General features: G+C 39.4%; 1 long non-coding RNA gene across 3 annotated transcripts in view; it reads right to left on the bottom strand.

The window, feature by feature from the left end:
• The window catches only part of LOC141496342 (uncharacterized), a 205,107-nt gene extending 185,009 nt beyond the window's left edge, over positions 1–20,098 (bottom strand). For all 3 annotated transcript variants that reach the window (XR_012471030.1, XR_012471032.1, XR_012471031.1), the window contains exons 1-2: positions 19,083–20,098; positions 17,816–17,970 (exon numbers count right to left, since the gene is read on the bottom strand). This is a non-coding gene — a long non-coding RNA (uncharacterized LOC141496342). The remainder of the gene's footprint in view (positions 1–17,815; positions 17,971–19,082) is intronic.
• Between the last annotated feature and the right edge of the window lie 168 nt (positions 20,099–20,266).

Consider the following 20,266-nt stretch of genomic DNA (forward strand, 5'->3'; position numbering starts at 1 on the left):
CAGACATTTACTAGCTCTTTGAGTCTGAGCAAGTCATTTGATCTTGATCACTTTAATTTCCTCATCTGAAAAATAATAGTCTCATGAGGTTATTATAAGGATCGAATGAAATAACTGAATTAAAGTATTTGAAAAATCCAAGGGGTTATATAAATAGAAACCTTGGGGGCCTATTACACCTTTTGATATAAACATTCCTGAAGATAGCCAAGCAAGTCATTCTGTTATTCATCCATTCCATAACTTAAGGCATGATATAAACTATTATTATTATTAACATTTTCATTTTGTATCTAAATAATAATTGAAACCTTGGGAGATCATGAGATTGCCAAGAGAAGAGCGTTCGGGACACAACTCAAATGGTATGGGGATATTTGTTGTTGATGTTCAGTTGTATCCGACTCTCTGTGACATTATCTGGGGTTTTCTTGGCAAAGATACGAGAGTGGCTTCTCATTTTCCTCATCGGCTCATTTTAAGGATAAAGACACTGGGACTGAGAGGGTTAGTTGGCCTGCCTAGGGTCACCCAGCTAGTAAGTATTTGAACTCAGGAAGATGAATCTTCCTGACTCTAAGACTAGAGTCTATCTGCTGTGCTACACAACTGTAGCTTACCTGCAAAAGAAACTAAGAAGGAGTCAGATGGTAAGAGGAGCAACCAGGAGATAGCAGCATCAGGAAAACCCAAGAATTAAGCACATGAATTAAAAAAAAAATCCAAACACACACACACACACACACACACACACACAAATATGGCTCTTGGGTTACATCTAGCTTGAAGTATATAAGGATATGATAGAAAGCCGAGTCTGATCAAAAATCCTTAATGTTCAATTAAAAAATAAAAATAACCAAACTAAATCCAATCCTCTTTCAAAGAAAATCTTCCTTTATTCAATAAGAAATTTTATGTCAAAAATATATAATGTTTTGCTTTGCTTTTATACAAAGGACCTGCTAGTCCATTATTGGAATCAATGGGAAAATGACTACAGAAAACAGCTCTTCCTACTTTTTTCCTTTGAGTAAAGTTTTTGTGTCAGATTTCAAATAAAGCAGGAAGATTTACCTGTTATTTTTCACAGCATTCTCATATGACTCTGGGATCCGTGTCCATGATAGATGGAGAGATTTTAAAATGTAAAGAAGGGAGGGGACCTGTAACAACTACTCTAGTGATCAGCCATCATAGTGGTAAAGACAGAACAGAATTCAGAAACTCCATTGCTTTGTAAAGAACTAAGCCCATAGACCAGACCAAAATTTCATGAAATATGTTGCTTAATAGAGTCCTTTCCCCTTCTCTTCCTCTTCATAGCTGACATTTATATGGCACTTTAAGGTTTGCAAAGTGCTTTACAAATACGATCTCATTTAATTTTCACAACAACAACCCTAGGAGGAAGGTACGATTATTATCCTCCTTTTACAGATGAGGAAACAGAGGCAGAGAGAGAGAGGTAAAGAGATTACCCAGCTTCACCCTGCTAGTTTGTTGTAGGATTTGAACTCAAGTCCTCCTGATTCCAAGTCCAACACTCTCTCCAGTGTGGATGCTTCCAGTTATTGACTAAAATTAACAAGTGCCCCCTGGCAAGAGAACTAGAGGTCCAAGAGGGTAAAGGTAAGTCACTTTGTATCTTGAGATCTAGATCAAAGTACTCGGGCCTTACAACATGGGCCAGGAGAAAATTGGTGGAAGATCGGAGGACTGTGTATCACTCCAGAGTGTTCCTTTGGAAAGGCATAATTGGGGGGGGGGGGAATGAGTGCGTGGTAAGTCAATTGATCATTATGCTACAATAACACGAAAAGGCTTCGAATTCCAAGCAGATGTTCTATTTAAAGATCCCATTCTATGTGGTATAATCAATAACTGCCTAACAGGAAGGGTGTTGAAGTGAACACAGATAACCATGCACACAAAACATTCTTGGACGTATGCAAGGAAACTGTAATCAGTGCCTCTCACATAAAGTCTTAGAAATTCAATGAAAAAGCTGAAAGTGCATGTAATTAAAAGTGTGCATCACCATAGCAAGGCTGATAAAGTTAATTATACAGTAAGAAGAACAGTTTTTTTTTAATTCAAGGAATGTGGTGGTAATCACAGTTAGCAGCCCAAAGGTCCAGCATGAGAAGCTGTATACATCTTGCATACAGTGGAAGAGAGCAATTTTTTAAAATAGTGTATCCTTTTCAAGCCAAATTACCTAATGCAAAAAGAGAATAAGAATACTTGAAAGGAGGGGGAGGCATGAACTGCCTAGAAGGATATCTAAATAAAACCAGGTTCAAGTAGAAATTGGCTTGTAACACTGAAAAAAAAGGAACAAAACCTAATTTTTAAATAGACCCCAGAATCAAGGATGTTTGAACTGCAAAGAGCTTTAAAGCAAAGCTGTGCGTGCACTCAGTTAACCCTTGGCCTTTTGAAATAAAACACATTTTAATTTCCATGGGACTATCTCAAAGAAAAAGGATGCTGAGCATTTTTCTAGTACACAGAATTTATTTCCCCTTAGAAGATGAAAACTGAATCCTAGCTTTGAGAACAATCATCAGTTAATCCATTCAACTCTGTTTAATAGCTCGAATTACCAAATGGATCAGATGGACTGTTTTCTGGTCAATATCAAGCCAGTCAATCACATACAAGCAGTTATTTTGATCAATAAGACAATCCAATGAGAACAGGTCTTCAAATGCTATTGATTTCTTAGCAATTAGTGGTAATAATGACTAAAAAGAAAACCCAACCAAATTTGACCTGAAAAATGGTCTAAATGAGCAGTGTAGACAGATAGTGGGAATAATAGTTACAATGATCAGCTTTGTCTCTGGGGGTTTTGTTGCTGGGGCTTCTTTGATTTATGATGATTTCAAAGTGTTAGCTGGAGTTCAGAATCCATTGTACAGGGTGTCCCAAAAGCTTTAACCTTTAGAAGCTCAAGTCCTAAACCCCAAGACTTTTTTTTTAGGGTTTTTGCAAGGCAAACGGGGTTAAGTGGCTTGCCCAAGGCCACACAGAGAGGTAATTATTAAGTGTCTGAGGCCGGATTAGAATTTAGGTACTCCTGACTCCAGGGCTGGTGCTCTATCCACTGCACCACCTAGCTGCCCCAACCCTAAGAAGCCCTAAGAATTTTGGGACAACTTGTATAACCTCAGCCTGGTGCTACCCTGGAATACTAGGAAAAATAGTAAAATATCCTGAATTAAGCCTTGTTTAATACTTGTGTTAGTCTAGTACTCAGTATTATATATGAAGTCTTTTATAAAAATCTAACAGGATGAAAAACTTAGCAAATTATTCTACCTAAAACCACTGATGTTCAAATGAACTCAAATGGAATGGCTTGTTTGTAAGCCATTTATAGTTTGCAAAAATTATACATCTGAATTATTGAAGGTTAAATTTATTGTGCTGCCAACATACATTGTGCCACATGGAAATAAATATGTGTATATGAATTCAGAAGAAACTTCTCTATCCCTCTACCACCATGAAGTGAAACATGACCTTTTATACAAATTATGAAATATGAAGTTTTAATAAAGCATGATTTGACTGGGAGAAAACTCTTGGGAGTGGGGTGTGGGAATAGTGAAAGTCACTAGTTGGAATATTCTTCTAAATGTATGAAGTCTCAGCTTATGAGTTATATGATGGGGAAGGATGGGATATGTTCTTACATGTTCAGTCCTGTGGAGAAACTGAATATATAACACACTGCTGTTTATAGCTGAGTATCATTTGGCAATTTGTTTCAAATTCCTTTTTTCTTAGACACTCTGAACACTGTACATGTTGGTGTGGATGACGTACATTATTAGTATAATTTGTGTGTCAATAGCATTATTGGCTTGTGGTGAGCTAACTTAAAATCCAGAGATAAAAGTTTATTCCTTTGTTTTAGAGGTTGTAAAATATTCAACTGGTACTTCATATGCTATTATCATTTGTGTTAACTGGCCAGCTAGGTAGGTTCTATCACATCCAATGATTTGGAAGACCATTCAACAGAGGGCTAGTTTTGCTTAACAGATACATGCAAGAATCACCCCCAAGTCTAAACATACTATAAAACAGCCAAATCTACCTTCAGCTATGAGGTCTATTTTACCTGATAAAGAACTCTATGAACCAAAACTACCAGAACTGGGATGAAGAAGATGGATTTGAGGCAAACCTGGATAGGAGGCCAACCTGATCAGAACAGTCAATCAGCATCTATGAAGCCTTTATTGTTTTTTCAGACATTCTGGTATACAAATATAAGCAAAAAAGAAAGTCAGTTTCTTCCTTCTAGTTGCTTACCTATACAACACAGAATAGGGAGATGAAAAGACTGGAGTGGGTTGTTGGTGGGAAAGTATCTTGGGAAGGCTTCTAGCTCTGAAGTCCAGAAAGTGAGGAGGAGAGAGCAGAAGGCAGGGAATGAGGTTGGCTGGACTGGAGCCCTACAGAGAGAGAGGAAACCAGCATGGGGAGAAGTGGACTGGCCTAGAACAGGGATATTCCAGGGTGAAAAGGACTAATTGGATACTCCAAGTCAAGGAGACCCAGGCCCTAAAGGAAATTCAACATCTGAGACAAGGTTTTTAAAGTCCAGCTACAGGATCAGAGTCAGGAGGAGAAAGCAAGGTGGTAATGCCCTATTGGAAATAACTTTTCCATCTTCAGATCCTCACATTAGTTCTCAAAATGGCTGTGCTCATGTTATTAAGTTGTCTAGAAGTCAAGATAGACTTTCATCCCCTGGATCAATGGATCTTAGCTTATTGTCCATGGGTAGATTTCAGGATATCCATAGTTTGGATGGGAAAAAAATTGCAACCTTATTTTTACTCTCCTATTTTTGTAAACTTAAAAACATTATTCAGATATCACCAGATTGTTATGGGGTCCATGATACAGAAAATGTTAAGAAGACCTGATATAGACCAAAAGAATGGAATCTTTTGCAAGAGGACACCAAAACATACTTAATAGATTGAATCTGAGAAGTATTCTTGGCATATCTGTGAAGTAAATCATTTTCATATATTATCAACAAAGCAAGAGATAGAAAGAAAACGTCCATTTAAAGTAACTGTAGACAACATAAAATATTTGGGAGTCTATCTGCCAAGACAAACCCAGGAACTTTATGAACACATTTCAGAAATATTTTTCACACAAATGAAGTTAGATCTAAACAATTAGAAAACCATCAATTTGTTAGGGGAAGATTTTATGACCAAATAAGAGATAGAGGGCATTATTAAGTGCAAAATGGATAATTTTGATTACATTAAATTAAACTAAAAAGGTTTTACAAAACAAAATCAATGCAACTAGAATTAGAAGTAATGCAGAGGGGCAGCTAGGTGGCACAGTGGATAGAGCACTGGCCCTGGAGTCAGGAGGACCTGAGTTCAAATTTGACTTCAGACACTTAATAATTACCTAGCTGTGTGGCCTTGGGCAAGTCACTTAACCCCATTGCCTTGCCAAAAAAAACCCCAAAATCAAAACCCTAAAAAAAAAAGAAGTAATACACAAAGCTAGGAAATGCTTTTTACAGTTGGCATTCCTGATAAAAGACTCATTTCTAAAATATACAGAGAACTGAGTGAAATTTATAAGAATAAAAGTCATTCCCCAACTGATAGTCAAAGGATATGAACAGGTAGTTTTCAGGTGAGGAAATTAAAACTATTTGTAATAATATAAATATTCTCTAAATCATTATTGATTAGAGAAATGCAAATTTAAGCAACTCTGAAGTACACCTCTCAGACTGGCTAATATGACAAAAAAGAAAAATGTTCAGTGTTTAGAGGATGTAGGAAAACTGGGACACTGATACATTATTAGTAGAGTTGTAAACTGATCCAACTATTCTGGAGAGAAATTTGGGATTATGCCCAAAGGGCAATAAAACTGTGTATACACTTTGATTCACCATTACTACTACTAATACCACTACTACTACTAATTCCAAAAAAGATCACAAAAAGGGGGAAAGGATCCACATGTACAAAAATATTTATGGGTGATGAGAAAGAATTGGAAACTAAGAGGATGATCATCAGCTGAGGAATGCTGAACAAACTGTGATATATGAAGGGAATGGAATACTATTGTTCTGTAAGAAATCATGAGGAGGTGAATAATTGAAAAACCTAGAAAGATTTACATGAACTGATGCTGAGTGAAGTTAGAGAACCAGGAGATTAATGTACACATTAACAGCAACATAATGTGATTATCAACTATGATAGACTTAGCTCTTCTCAGCAATACAGTAATCAAAGACAATTCTAAAAAGCCTTTGATGGAAAATGTCATCCACATTCAGAGACAGAACCAGAGTCTGAAGCAGACCAAGGCATACTATTTTTATTTTATAAAATTTATTATATGTTTTTTCTTTCCCATTTTTGTTTTTTTTTGTACATGACTAATGTGGAAATATATCTAATATGATTGTACATGTATCACATATCAGATTTCTCACTATCATGGAGGGGAGACAGGGAAGGGAGAGAGAAAAATGTGGAACTCAAAAGCTTACAAAAAATTAATGTTGAAAACTTGCCATCACAAGTAATTGGAAAAAAAAGTAGAAATTTTAAAAAATTTTAAGAAAAGAAATAGAAATAAAGACAAATGACCAAATACTTTTTTGGTAAACTATAAAGCAGAAAAATCATCAAGAAATTGTCAAGTGATTTTCTTAAAGTCTATATTTTAGGGAAAGAGATAGGGATTGAACTGTGAATTTGCTGGCATAGAGGATTGTTTGCTAAGAACACTCCTTCTTCCAAGGCAGGCTGGCACTGACTTTGAAACTTCTCCTCTTAAGAGTTACCTAGCACCCTGTAATGCAGATTTCCAGAACCACAGGATAATATGTCAGAGGTAGGATTTGAACCCAGGTCTCTCTGCTTTGAGGCAGTCTCTAGTCATTCTGCTATGCTATCTTCTTCATTAGTCTAAGGGAATGCAATATGTCATTCATTCTCAAATTCTTCAGTTTCCTTTGGGATTCCTATTGTAAGTTAGTGATAGGCTTGAGGAATGACCAGCCACCATGGAGAGGAGTCAGTTCTTGTAGTCAGGACACCCAAGGCCTCAGATATTGACTTGCTTCATGACCTGGATCAACTTGCCTTAATCTCTACCTACTTCAGTTCCTTTACCTGTAAAAGGAGGACCCTGCCTTGACGTTTCTAATGCCCCTCCCAGCACTAAAATTTGATTCAATTATTAAGCAACTACTAGTAGCTCTGGAATGGGAACCAGGATTAAAAAACAAAGCAGGACACTTCAGGCCAAGATGGCAGAGAGAAAGGGTGGCTAGGTGGCACAGTGGATAGGGTACTGGTCTTGGAATCAGGAGTACCTGAGTTCAAATCTGGCCTCAGTTCAAATCCTTACCTAGCTGTATGGCCTTAGACAAGCCACTTAACCCCATTTGCCTTACAAAAACTTAAAAAATAAAAGATGGCAGAGAGAAGACCCACACTGTTTTAAGTGCTCCTGGTTCCCCTCAAAAATAACATGAAGAAACCTCTTAACAGAAATTCAATTGACAAAACCCAGATAGAGAAGCCTGGAGAAGAAGACCTACCACCATGGATGAAGCAGGAGCAGAGACCAGAGGGCCAGGCAGGGGCAGCAGCTGGGGAAGCCAGAGGACCAGCCTCAGCTGGCGGTCCGAGGACCAACTTTAGCTGTGGAATCTTTGGCAGAGAGGAGAGCTCTGGTGAGCCCCAGTTGGAGGAAGGGTGAGTTCCAACACAGAGTCTCAGAGCACACCTGGAAATTGAACAACTGGGTTGGGACCTGAGCTCCATACTATCAGCAGAGCCCTCCTCCCAGAACAAATGGTAAACAGTCCCCCCCCACACCCCTCAGGCTTAGGTGTGGGCAACTGATTTCACTCAGCTGAAAGGGAGATGAATTCCCTCCCCCAGGGCCCAGGCCATTGTTCAAGGTCAACACAAACTCTGCTGCTAAGGGCCTTAAACACTCTAGAGAAAGCAACCAGTGCTTCCTACTGGCTGGCCCTTGTAACTACTAAGCCAAATGAACAAAAGCAAACCTCAGAGAGCCAGCCCCACCCCAACACAAGATCCTAGGAAAATGAAGAAAGACCAGCGGGGGGGGGGGGGGGGGGGGGCTGTGGAGAAATACTTAGAAGAAATAGATTCTAACCCAGAGAAATCTAGCACTTCTGAGGAGAATATGAATTGGTCTCCAGCCCAGAAAGACTTCCTTGAAGAATAAGAAAGGAAATTAAGAATCAATTGGAAAATTGGAAAAAGAAACTCAAGAGAAAATTAACACATTGCCACAAGAAAACAAATCCTTGGAAAATACAATTCGACAAATACAAAATGAGAATAATTCTTTCAGATCCTCAATTGAGAATGCAAAAAGAAAAGAATTCTTTCAAAACTACACTTGGGCAAATGAAAAACTCCTTTAAAAATAGAATTGACCAATTGGAAAAGGAGTTACAAAAGGTAAATGAAGAAAATTCTTCTCTAAAAAAAAAAAAGAATGGAATCTGTGGAAACTAAGACTTCATGAGACAGTAAAATTCTGTTAAACAAAACCAAATGATCTAAAAAATAGAAGAAAATGTAAAATACCTTATCAGCAAAACCACTGACTTTGAGAATAGATCAAGGACAGCCTGAGAATTATAGGTCTTCCATAAAACATTGAAGAGAAAAAAAGCTTGGACTTAATATTACAGGGCTGAGTGATGGAAAATTTCCCTGATATCATGGAACCAGAGGGCAAAATAGTTATTGAAAGAATACGTCAATCCCCTCTGGAAAGAGATCCTAAAATGAAAACACAAAGGAATGTTGCCAAATTCTAGAACTACCAGATAAAAGAGAAAATCCTGCAAGCATCCAGAAAGAAACAATTTAAATACCAAGGAGCCACAGTAAGGATTATGCAGGACCTGGCTGCATCAACATTAAGAGATCAAAGGGCCTAGAATGAGATATTTTGAAGAGCAAGGGAGCTTTGAATGCAGCCAAGAATCCAGTACCCAGCAAAACTGAGCCTTCTCTTCCAGGGGAAAGATGGACATTTAACTTAATGGGAGACTTCCAACATTTCCTGATGAAAAGACCAGAGCTAAATAGAAAATTTGGACAACAAATAGGAGGCTCAAGAGACACATGAAAACATTAAAAGGGGGGGGGGCGGTAAAGAAAAAAAACAGCTACCCAATTAGATGAAACTTGTTATATCCCTATCTGGGAGAAAAATTCTCATAACTCTTGAGACTTTTAACTCTATTAGAGAGAATATACTTAGCCAGAAGTGATGGTCACTAATGACATATCCACGAGGACTGTTATCCAATAAGATGAAACTAGCTATATCCCTGCCTGGGAGAAAGACTCTAATAAATCTTGAGAATCATAACTCTATTGGAGAGAATATACTTAGCTAGAAGTGATGGACACTCAAGACTTTTCTGTGACTCAGATAGAATGATTTAAAAACAATGCATCCTTTAATGGGGGGGACAATAAGGAGATGGGAGGATGGAGGAGACTGAATGGGGTAAATTTCATTACATTAAGAGGTACAAGAGACCTATAGTTATAGAGGGAAAAAATGGAGGAGATGAGAACCACCTGAATCTTTATCTCATCAGACTTGGCTTAAAGTGAACTTACACACACTCAGTTAAGAAACTTATTTTACCTATCAAGTATTAAAAGGGGAGAAGGGGAGGCAGGGAGAGGAGGGGGAGAAAAAGGGGAAGTAACAGAAAGAAGGGAAGGAAGAAGGGGAAAGAGGAGAGGGGAAAGAAAGGGGAGGGAATTAATATAGGAGGGCAAACACACTGAAGTGGAGGTATTCAGAAACAAAATACTGGGGAATATGGATAAAGGGGGAAAGGGGGAAATACAAAAAGAGGGAAGATAGTATGGAGGGCAATAAAGAGTTAATAATTATAACTTTGAATGTGAATGGGACAAACTCTTCCTTAAAACATAAGTGAATAGTAGAGTGGATAAAAACCAGAATCCTACAAGATGTTGCTTACAAGAAACTCATTTGAAGCAGAGAGATACATATAGAGTAAAGGTAAAAGGTTGGAGCAAAATATATTTTGCTTCAGCTGAAGTGAAAAAAGCAGGGGTAGCAATCCTTATGTCAGACAAAACAGCTGCAAAAATAGATAGCATTAAAAGAGATAAGGAAGGAAACTGTATCTTCCTAAAATGTACCATAGATAGTAAAGTAATTTCAATACTAAATATGTATGCACCCAATGGTATAGCATCCATCCTCTTAGAGGAGAAGTTGAAAGAGATGCAGGAAGACCTTGACAGCAAAACTCTACTAGTGGGAGACCTCAACTTCCTGCTCTCAGATTTAGATAAATCTAATCATAAAATAAATAATAAGGAAGTTAAGGAGGTAAATAGATTGTTAGAAAACCTAGATATTATAGACTTATGGAGGAATTTGAATGGGGATAGAAAGGAATATACCTTTTTCTCTGCAGTGCATGGCACTTAAACAAAAATTGACCATGAACTAGGGCATAAAAACCTAATGATCAATTGCAGAAAGGCAGAAATAGTGAATATATCTTTCTCAGATCATAATGCAATAAAAATCATATGCAATATTGGGCCAAGGAGATACAGACTCAGAACTAATTGGAAACTAAATAACCTCATTTTAAAGAATGAATAGATCAATCAACAAATTATAGAAAGAATTAATTATTTCATCCTACATAAGGACAATAATGAAACAACATACCAAAACCTATGGAATACACTTGAAGCAGCTGTCAGGGAATATATTAAATCTTTAAATGCTTACATGAATAAATTAGAGAAAGAGGAAATCAATGAACTAAATATACAACTAAAAGATTAGAGAAAGAACAAATCAAAACCCCCCCAATTAAATACCAAATTAGAAATTCTAAAAATTAAAGGAGAAATTAATAAAATCAAAAGCAAGAAAACTATTGAACTAATAAATAAAACCAAGTGTTGGTTTTATGAAAAAAACAATAAAATTGATAAACCTCTGGTCAATTTGATTTAAAAAAAGAGAGAAGAGAACCAAATTGCTAGTATCATAAATGAAAAAGGTGAACTCACCACCAATGAGGAGGAAATTAAAGTAATGATTTGGAATTATTTTGCCCAACTCTATGCCAATAAATTTGACAATTTAAATGAAATGGATGAATATTTACAAAAATATAAGTTTCCCAGGTTAAATGAAGAGGAAATTAAAAAACTAAACAAACCCTATCTCAGAAAAAGAAATTCAACAAGCAATCATTGAACTCCCTAAGAAAAAATCTCCAGGACTAATGGATTCACAAGTGAATTCTATCAAACATTTAAGGAACAACTGCTTCCAATTCTATATAAACTCTTTGAAAAAAATAGGTAAAGACAGACCTCTGCCTAAGTATTTCTATGACACTAATATGGTGCTGATACCTAAACCAAGAAGAATTAAAACAGAGAAAGAAAATTATAGACCTATTTCCCTGATGAATATAGATGCAAAAATCTTAAATAAAATTTCAGCAAAATGATTACAAGTTATCACTAGGATAATACATTAAGACCAAGTGGGATTTATCCCAGGAATGCAGGGTTGGTTCAACATAAGGAAAACTGTTAGCATAATTAACTATATCAATCACAAACCTATCAGCCTGATAGGTTTGTGATTATATCAATAGATGCTGAAAAATTTTTTAACAAAATACAGCATCCATTCTTACTAAAAACACTAGAGAGTGTAGGAATAAACGGATTGTTCCTTAGAATAATAAGCAGTATCTATCTGAAACTATCAATAAGCATTATATGCAATGGGGATAGGCTAGAGGCATTCCCAATAAGATCGGGGTGAAACAAGGATTCCCATTATCACCACTTCTATTCAATATTGTAATAGAAATGTTAGCTTCAGCAATTAGAGAAGAAAAAGAAATTGAAGGAATTAGAATTGGGAAGGAAGACACAAAACTCTTACTCTTTCCAGATGACATGATGGCATACCTAGAAAATCCTAAAAAATCATCTAAAAAACTACTACAATTAGCAACTTTAGTAAAGTTGCAGGATATAAAATAAACTCTCATAAATCCTCAAAGAGTTAGAGAGAGAAATCCCATTCAAAGTAACCTCAAACAATATAAAATACCTGGGAGTCTACCTGTTAAGGCAGACTCAAAAACTTTTTGCAAACAATTATAAAACACTTCTCACACAAATAAAATCAGATTTCAATACCTGGACAAACATCAACTGCTCAATGGATAGATTGAGCTAAAATAATAAAAATGATAATTCTACCAAAACTAAACTACTTATTTAGTGCCCTGCCAATCAAAATTCCAAAAAATTACTTTGATGAGTTAGAAAAAAATTTGTAAGTGAATTCATATAGAAAAATAAAAAGTCAAGAATTTCCAGGGATTAAATGAAAAAAAAAGTACAAAAGAAGGTGGCTTAGCCCTACCAGATCTAAAATTATATTATAAAGCATCAGTCATCAAAACTGTCTGGTATTGGCTAAGAAATAGAGTAGTAAACCAGTGGAATAGACTAGGTGCAATAGCAAGAAAAGATTATAGTAATTTGCTGTTTGATAACCCCAAAGAGTCCAGCTATTGGGATAAAAACTCTCTCTTTGATAAAAACTGTTGGGAAAATTGGAAGTTAGTATGGAAGAAACTTGGATTAGACCAACACCTCACACTCTATAGCAAGATAAGATCAATATGGATGCAGGATTTAGACATAAAAAACAATATTATAAGCAAACTAGAAGATCAAGGAGTACTATACCTGTCAGATCTATGGAAAGGGAAGCAGTTTATGACCAAGGAAGAGATGGAGAAGATCATTAAAAACAAATTAGACAGGGGCAGCTAGGTGGCACAGTGGATAGAGCACTGGCCCTGCAGTCAGGAGTACTTGAATTCAAATCCAGCCTAAGAGGTTTAATAATTACCTAGCTGTGTGGCCTTGGGCAAGCCATTTAACCCCATTGCCTTGCAAAAAGAAAAAAAACCTAGATAACTTTGATTGCATTAAATTAAAAAGCTTTTTCACAGACAAAACCACTGTAGCCAAGATCAAAAGAAATGTAGTAAATTAGGAAACAATTTTTACAACTAGTATTTCTGACAAAAGACTCATTTCTAAAATATCCAGAGAACTGAGTCAAATTTTTAAAACAAGCCATTCCCCAATTGACAAATGGTCAAAGGCTATGCAAAGGCAATTTACAAATGAGGAAATCAAAGAGATCTATAGTCATATGAAAAATTGTTATAAATCACTACTTATTAGAGAAATGCAAATTAAAGCATCTCTGAGGTACCATCTCACACCTCTCAGACTGGCCAATATGACCAGAAAGGACAATGATCAATGCTAGAAGGGATGTGGGGAATCTGGGACACTATTACACTGTTGGTGGAGCTGTAAACTCATCCAACCTTTCTGGAGAGAAATTTTGAATTATGCCCAGAGGGCCACAAAAATGTGCATATCCTTTGATCCAGCAATGCCACTACTGGGTCTATAACCTGAAGAGATTATGAAACGGGGTAAAAACATCACTTGCACAAAAATATTCATAACAGCCCTGTTTGTGGTGGCAAAGAATTAGAAATCAAGTGAATGTCCTTCAATTGGGGAAAGCTTAACAAATTGAGGTATATGTATGTCATGGAATACTATTGTTCTATTAGAAACCAGGAGGGACAGGAATTCAGGGAAGCCTGGAGGGATTTGCATGAACTGATGCTGAGTGAGATGAGCAGAAGCAGAAAAACACTGTACACCCTAACAGCAACATGGAGGTGATGATCAACCTTGATGGACTTGCTCATTCCATCAGTGCAACAATCAGGAGCAATTCTGGACTATCCGAAATGGAGAATACATCTATATCCAGAAAAAGAATTGTGGAGTTTGAACAAAGGCCAAAGACTTTTACATTCAACTTAGATCAATGTATACCATGGAAATAATGTAAAGACTAACAGATAACCTTCTGTGGGGGGGTGGGGGGGAGGGAAATAAGAATAGGGGGGGAAATGTAAAACTCAAAATAAATATCTTTCTTTAAAACAAAAAGATTTTATTGAAAAAAACAAATGAACAAACCAAAAAAAAAAAAAAAAACCAAAGCAAGCCGTGCCCTCAGAGAGCTTCCATTTAACTCAAGAGACTACATCTTGTACACAGATAAGGAAATCCTGGTGGTCTGAACCCAGAGTGAGGGGATGATGAAGGACCTTATTTCAGAACTGAGCTTTGAAGGACAATGGGAATTCCATGAGGTTAAGGTAAAGGACGAAAACCTAGAAAAGGGAGACATGAATGGCATGGCAGTAGAAGATGGGATGCCACATATAGCAGAAGGGAAAGAGAGGAATGTGAAGTAAATCTGGGAGGGGGTTGCACAGGCTTTGAAGTGACAAAGAAGAGGATATTTTTATTTTTGAGATAACGGGGAGCCACCAAAAGTTCTTCATCAGGGCAGTGTGACCTGGACAGACTTGTCCTTTAGGAAGACTTTAATCAGATGAATGTAGGATTCACTGGAGTGGGGAGACAAAGTAAGAGATTCCTGCTCTCTAGGAGCTTACCATCTAAAGGTGAAGACAATACATTAAAAAAAAGTTGATGAATTTACTGGGGTGAGGGGGCAAAGTGGTTGATGAAATCAGAGAAGAGCATCTTGGTGGGAGATTCTGAGACAGTTGTATTGGAGTCCCTCCTTAAAAGGAGGATTTGATAGGAGAGGGAAGAAGACCTCTCCCCAGAAGATACAATTTAGATGATTTAAATGAGCATAGTGATTTTTTTAGAAGAAAAAAGATTATAACATAAAATTATGATTCACATGACAATAGTGGGTGATAATCAAAGTGAAATATTTTCCTTAAAAATGGAACTAGAAGCCCTAGAGGTTCCTTCTAGCTTGAAATCTGTGAATCTATGTGAGATAAGTATCTAAAAAAACATGTAATTCACTTATTTTTAGGGGTGAAACAAAAAACTTTTTTTTTTTTTGGTGACTAGTATTATTTGGTCTTTGATTCTTTGCAGATGCCCTGGAGTCATCTTCTCTCCTTTCTTAGGAATAGAATTCCCTCCTTTCTAGCTCAACCAAACTTTGACTTCCTCATCTAATCTACAGACACTCAAAGTTTCATTCACCTGTTTGAAACCCAGGAACACCTACATCCCAATTCCCCAGTGTGGGAGAGTTGAGTCCTTACTAAAGTGACTTGTCAGTTTTTAAAAATCACCCAAGCTCTTAGAGCCAAACCTCAGCTGTGCCATCTCTGGGCACCAGCTCAGTGAATGGTCCCCTACAAGCCAAATACATCAGATGACAAAGATCTCATTACAAATTGTCCTAACAGCATCTGCAAGGTCAGTCCTAAGAATAAGGATCAGTTCATAGACAAACTTCACCAGCTGCCTTGGCTTTTGGACAACTCTCAGAGCTGAAGAGGCAGCCATGTCCTCTTATCATGTGGTCATGTTGAAGCATACTTTCTAATTTCCTTAAGTAGAAATAAGGCAGCGTTTAATTAAATGGAGTGAATAAGAGGAAAGCCTGTGATCTAGCAAGACCCACTTCTTCACTAACACCCTAGAGGATGCATACCCATATGAGTGCTGTCCAACAACTGGAGATTTTGTGATGAGACCCAAATGGGTATGTGAGGCAACCGGGCTTCCATGAACCTAATCACCAAGAGATCACTTCCATTTCTTCACTGAAGGCTCCCCCCAATTACCAGCTGCCTTCAAAAGGGAGCCTTCCTCTGGCCTTAAAACAAGTTGCTACTATTTCTCCTATTAAGTTATCAGAGTTGCCCACATAGGTTGGGACCTGTGATTTTACTGGTATCAGGAATTCCCTGATGAGGAAATGCCCTCTACCAGAGCAGGTCAGCATCTTCTCTAAAACTTATAATCACCAAGAGAACACGAAGAAATTGTGCCTTGCTCAGGGTCCCAGAAAATGTGTTAGGTGGGACTTGAACCTGCCAGTCTTTCTGGTTTCTACTGTACTGTGTTTTCTTTCAGTTTTCTCTGAATCATAAGTGTATCTGTCTGTTTCTTTATCTCTCTATTCAGGTATTTTTCCATCTATCTATCCGTATCTTATCTACTCCATCTGATTGTCATCTGTCTATTACTTATCTTTCTGTCCATAAGCTATCTATCCAAGTTCTATCTAATCTGTCATCGACTTATTACTTATTTTTCTATCCAAATATTTCTCTATCACCTATCCATCATCTATCTATATCTTCTATATTTATATATCCATTCATCTAATCCATCTGACTATCTATCTTTCCATTCATCCATCTATATCTATCCATCCATCTTTAATTTTTTGTCATCTATCTAACTAATCTGTTGTCTATTACTTATCTTTCTTTTTGGTTTTTTTGTTTTGTTTTTTTTGCAAGGCAAATGGGGTTAGGTTGACTTGCCCAAGGTCACACAGCTAGGTAATTATTAAGTGTCTGAGGCCGAATTTGCACTCAGGTCCTCCTGATTCCAAGGCCAGTGCTCTATCCACTGTGCAACCTAGCTGCCCCATCTTTCTCACTACATTACGAGCTTTCTGAAGAACAGGATGTATTAATTTTGATCATCCCTGGTAAACAAGTGGCATATGGTAGGCATCCCCCTCCCCAAATGTAATTGAATTGTTGACCTGGGGAAGGCCTAATTCCAGGGCTCTAGACTTAAAATTAATAACAGTGATGGTCTTCTGCTTTTCTTTGTAATCTGAGCAATTTGAATAGGGCTTGATGCCTCGTTGCAATAAATGCTTACTGACTCCCTGACTGACCTAGTTATTGGTCATTAAATTCCTCTCAGGTCAACTGTTAAAAACTTCTGGTAAAGACGCTTAATCTCAGAACTTAAATAAGGACCTTCAAAGGCTAAATTTATTCATGTTTATTAGGCACTATCAATTTTCATGCAAGATTTTTTTTTTTTTTTTTTTTTTTTTTTTTTTTTAGGGAGGGAGGCTCAGGAGTCCAGCCAAAATTTAGGTTCAAAGAAAATGAATAAGGCGCCATCTGTTGGAATGTTTTAGTTTGTTCACTTATTTCCTTTGCTAAGAAAGACAAATAAAATCAGCTTTGGGACTTCAGAGATATTTGGTCCAGACTGTTGCTCAATGTAGGAATAGTTGATGTATGACCTGCTGATGGTGTCAAAGGTCGTTTACCAAAATACAAAGGACAGTCAAGACAAATACATATTCCAGACATGAGACTGGATGGACTATAGAGTAGGGAGCTGGAAGCCCTTCATTCACTAGCATCATAGATGTGAACTGGGATGCGTCCATCTATGATATGGATCTGTCCTCATTGCAGAAGGGGACACCCAAGCCCCGGAGAGCTAAGTGAGCAGGCTTTAGACTTGGGTCTTCTACCTTCTTTTTTTTTTTTTTTCTTTAGGTTTTTGCTAGGCAATGGGGTTAAGTGGCTTGCCCAAGGCCACACAGCCAGGTAATTATTAAGTGTCTGAGAGTGGAATTGAACCCAGGTACTCCTGACTCCAGGGCCGGTGCTTTATCTACTGCGCCACCTAGCCGCCCCGGGTCCTCTACCTTCACCCCAACCCTTGCTATTCTTATCTTTCAACAATCCTCTCCTTTCATTTGAGAGATGAGGATACTGGTGTCACAGAGGTAGGAAGCAGTAAAAATAAAAAAACAAACTCACGTTCTCTGATCTCAAATCTTGTACCCCACTAAATCATGTTCGGATTCCAGTGCTGCTTCTTGTTGAACAAGTTATTTAATTTCTTATCTGTAAAATGGAGCTAACAACATTTGTGCTCCCAAGTTCACAGAGTGGTTTGAAGATTGGTGCTCTTCCTGTATATGTAAAACATCAAATACATGCTAATTACTATGTGATTATCTAATTTCTTTTTCTTAACACAAATTTAAAGATGTTAATAATTGGTAAAAAGCAAATTTAATAGCAAAATATGAGATATATATATATATATATATTGCAAAGAAGAAGTGCTCAGCTGGCAAAAAAGAGACCAATTTAATTGAAATATTTATTCTAGTTTTACCCTGTGCTTAGCATTGTACTGGGGGGAGGGGGTGGGGGAGGGAACAAATAATAAGGATTTACATAGCTCCTATTATATAATGCTTGTCCCTTGATCTTGAAGAACCCCGTGACATTGGAGAAATAGTGCCATGACAAGCGCATGAATTGGTACTAAGTCACCAGCCTGAATGGCTCCTCCAGAGTTATCTGGGTCCAGTGGGCAGATAGGGGTCAAGAGGACTGGAGATGGCCCTGAATATGAAGCAATAGGGGTGAAGTGATTTGCCCAAGGTTACACATGGTGTTAAATGTCTGAGGCTGGATTTGAATTCTCATCCTCCTTATTCCAAGGCCAGTGCTCTATCCCTTGCACCACCTAGCTGCTCTTCCCATTATATATTGGTCATGTTAAAATCTTTTTTATTTTTTAACAAATTTTTTTTTAGGTTTTTGCAAGGCAAACGGGGTTAAGTGGCTTGCCCAAGGCCACACAGCTAGGTAATTATTAAGTGTCTGAGAACCAAATTTGAACCCAGGCACTCCTGACTCCAGGGCTGGTGCTTTATCCACTGTGCCACCCTAACAAATACTATTTTGAAAAGCAAATGGGTTGATGTGACAATCGTGGGGTGTGAGTATGTGTGTGTTGGGAGGTGTTCTCTTAGTCACTGCCATCTGGGGCAAGTCACGTCAACCTGATTTGCCTGACATCCAGGACCATCTCCAGCCGTCCTGATCCACATCTGGCCACTGGACCGAGATGGCTCTGGAGGAGAAAGTGAGGCAGCTCTCCTCACTCCAATCTAATTCATGTGCTTGTCATGGCATTACCTCCCTGATCCCGTGGTCTTCTTTGAGAATGAAGGACAAACATCATCATCACTGCCGACAAGAGTCCTTCTTAACAGGTTGATTCTTCTACCTGAGAGCCGGTGCAGCTTCAGAAAGAGTGGATAAGCTGATACGGCGTGTGCTGTCCGTCATCTCCAGAAGTGCTGGAAGCAGAAGCTGTCTGTAGGACGTCTGCAGATGTGACCAAGGCCTTAGACACTGTCAGACGTGAGGGCTTGTGGACAATCACGGTAATGTGACGCCTGAGAGGTTCATCTAGTGTATGGCCCTTTCACAATGACCCGGGGCAGACAGTGGATGATGTGCTTGGGATTTCTCAGTCTCCAAGGACTAAAGCAAGACTGTCCTTGCCCCCAGCTCTTTAGCTATGTGGTCAGATGCCTTAAATAAGGATGATGGTGGCATCAGGATCCGTTAAGAATGAAGTGGAGGGAAGAGCCTTTCTGTTCATGGGTGGCTGTGCGCCCACTGGGGCCGTGGAGACCAGGAAAACGTAGGGGCTCCGCCGGCGGGCACCGTGCCCGGCTTGAGCGGAGCCCTCTATTGCGGCCTGGAGGTCTGAGACTGCGGACAAGGCTTCCCTGGGCAGGCAGGGGCCGCGCTGGCCTGTGTCGTGGATGCGGCGCAGAGCCTTGCCGACCCCGGGGCTGTGTGCCTGGGAGAGCCGGGGGGCGGCTGGCACCGCGGCTGCCCGGGGAAGGCCCTCCAGGCCGCTCAGCAGACTGCGGAGCGCCGGCCTCTGCGGGAGAGCTCCCAAGCACTCAGGTTACTAGCGAGCCAAGGGCGTCCCCGACGGGTAGGCCGTGGCGCTGGGGTGCCAGCTGTGGCCCTGCCCGGGGGCCCTCATGGGGGTCAGAAGGAGCCAGCCAAGGACGCCCTGGGGTCTCTCCTAGGGACTTTGGAGACCCCGGCCCGGCTGCCCACATTTAGTGGGAGTGGGGACCCTGGTGCCCCCCGCCCGGGCCACGCCGTTCTGCAGCAGCCGCCGCCGCGTCTCCCTTTGGGGGCACGGCGGGCACGGCGGGCACGGCGGGCCCGGGTCTCCGGTCCTGCCGAGCCGCTCGGGGCGGGGCCTCGGGCCTCCGACGTCACTTCCGCCCCCGAGCTCGGCGCGGTGCCGGCGGGGCCCGGCAGAGGCCGCTGCGGGCGGCCGGGCCCGGGCCGGAAGTGGGGGCCGCTTCCGTTTCCGCTCTCCCGCCGCCCGCGGTCCGCGCAGGCCCGGGCCCCGCCGCCGCCGCCGCCGCCGCCGGTGCT

This window comes from Macrotis lagotis, chromosome 8 (assembly GCF_037893015.1).
Source record: "Macrotis lagotis isolate mMagLag1 chromosome 8, bilby.v1.9.chrom.fasta, whole genome shotgun sequence".
Classification (NCBI taxonomy): domain Eukaryota; kingdom Metazoa; phylum Chordata; class Mammalia; order Peramelemorphia; family Peramelidae; genus Macrotis; species Macrotis lagotis.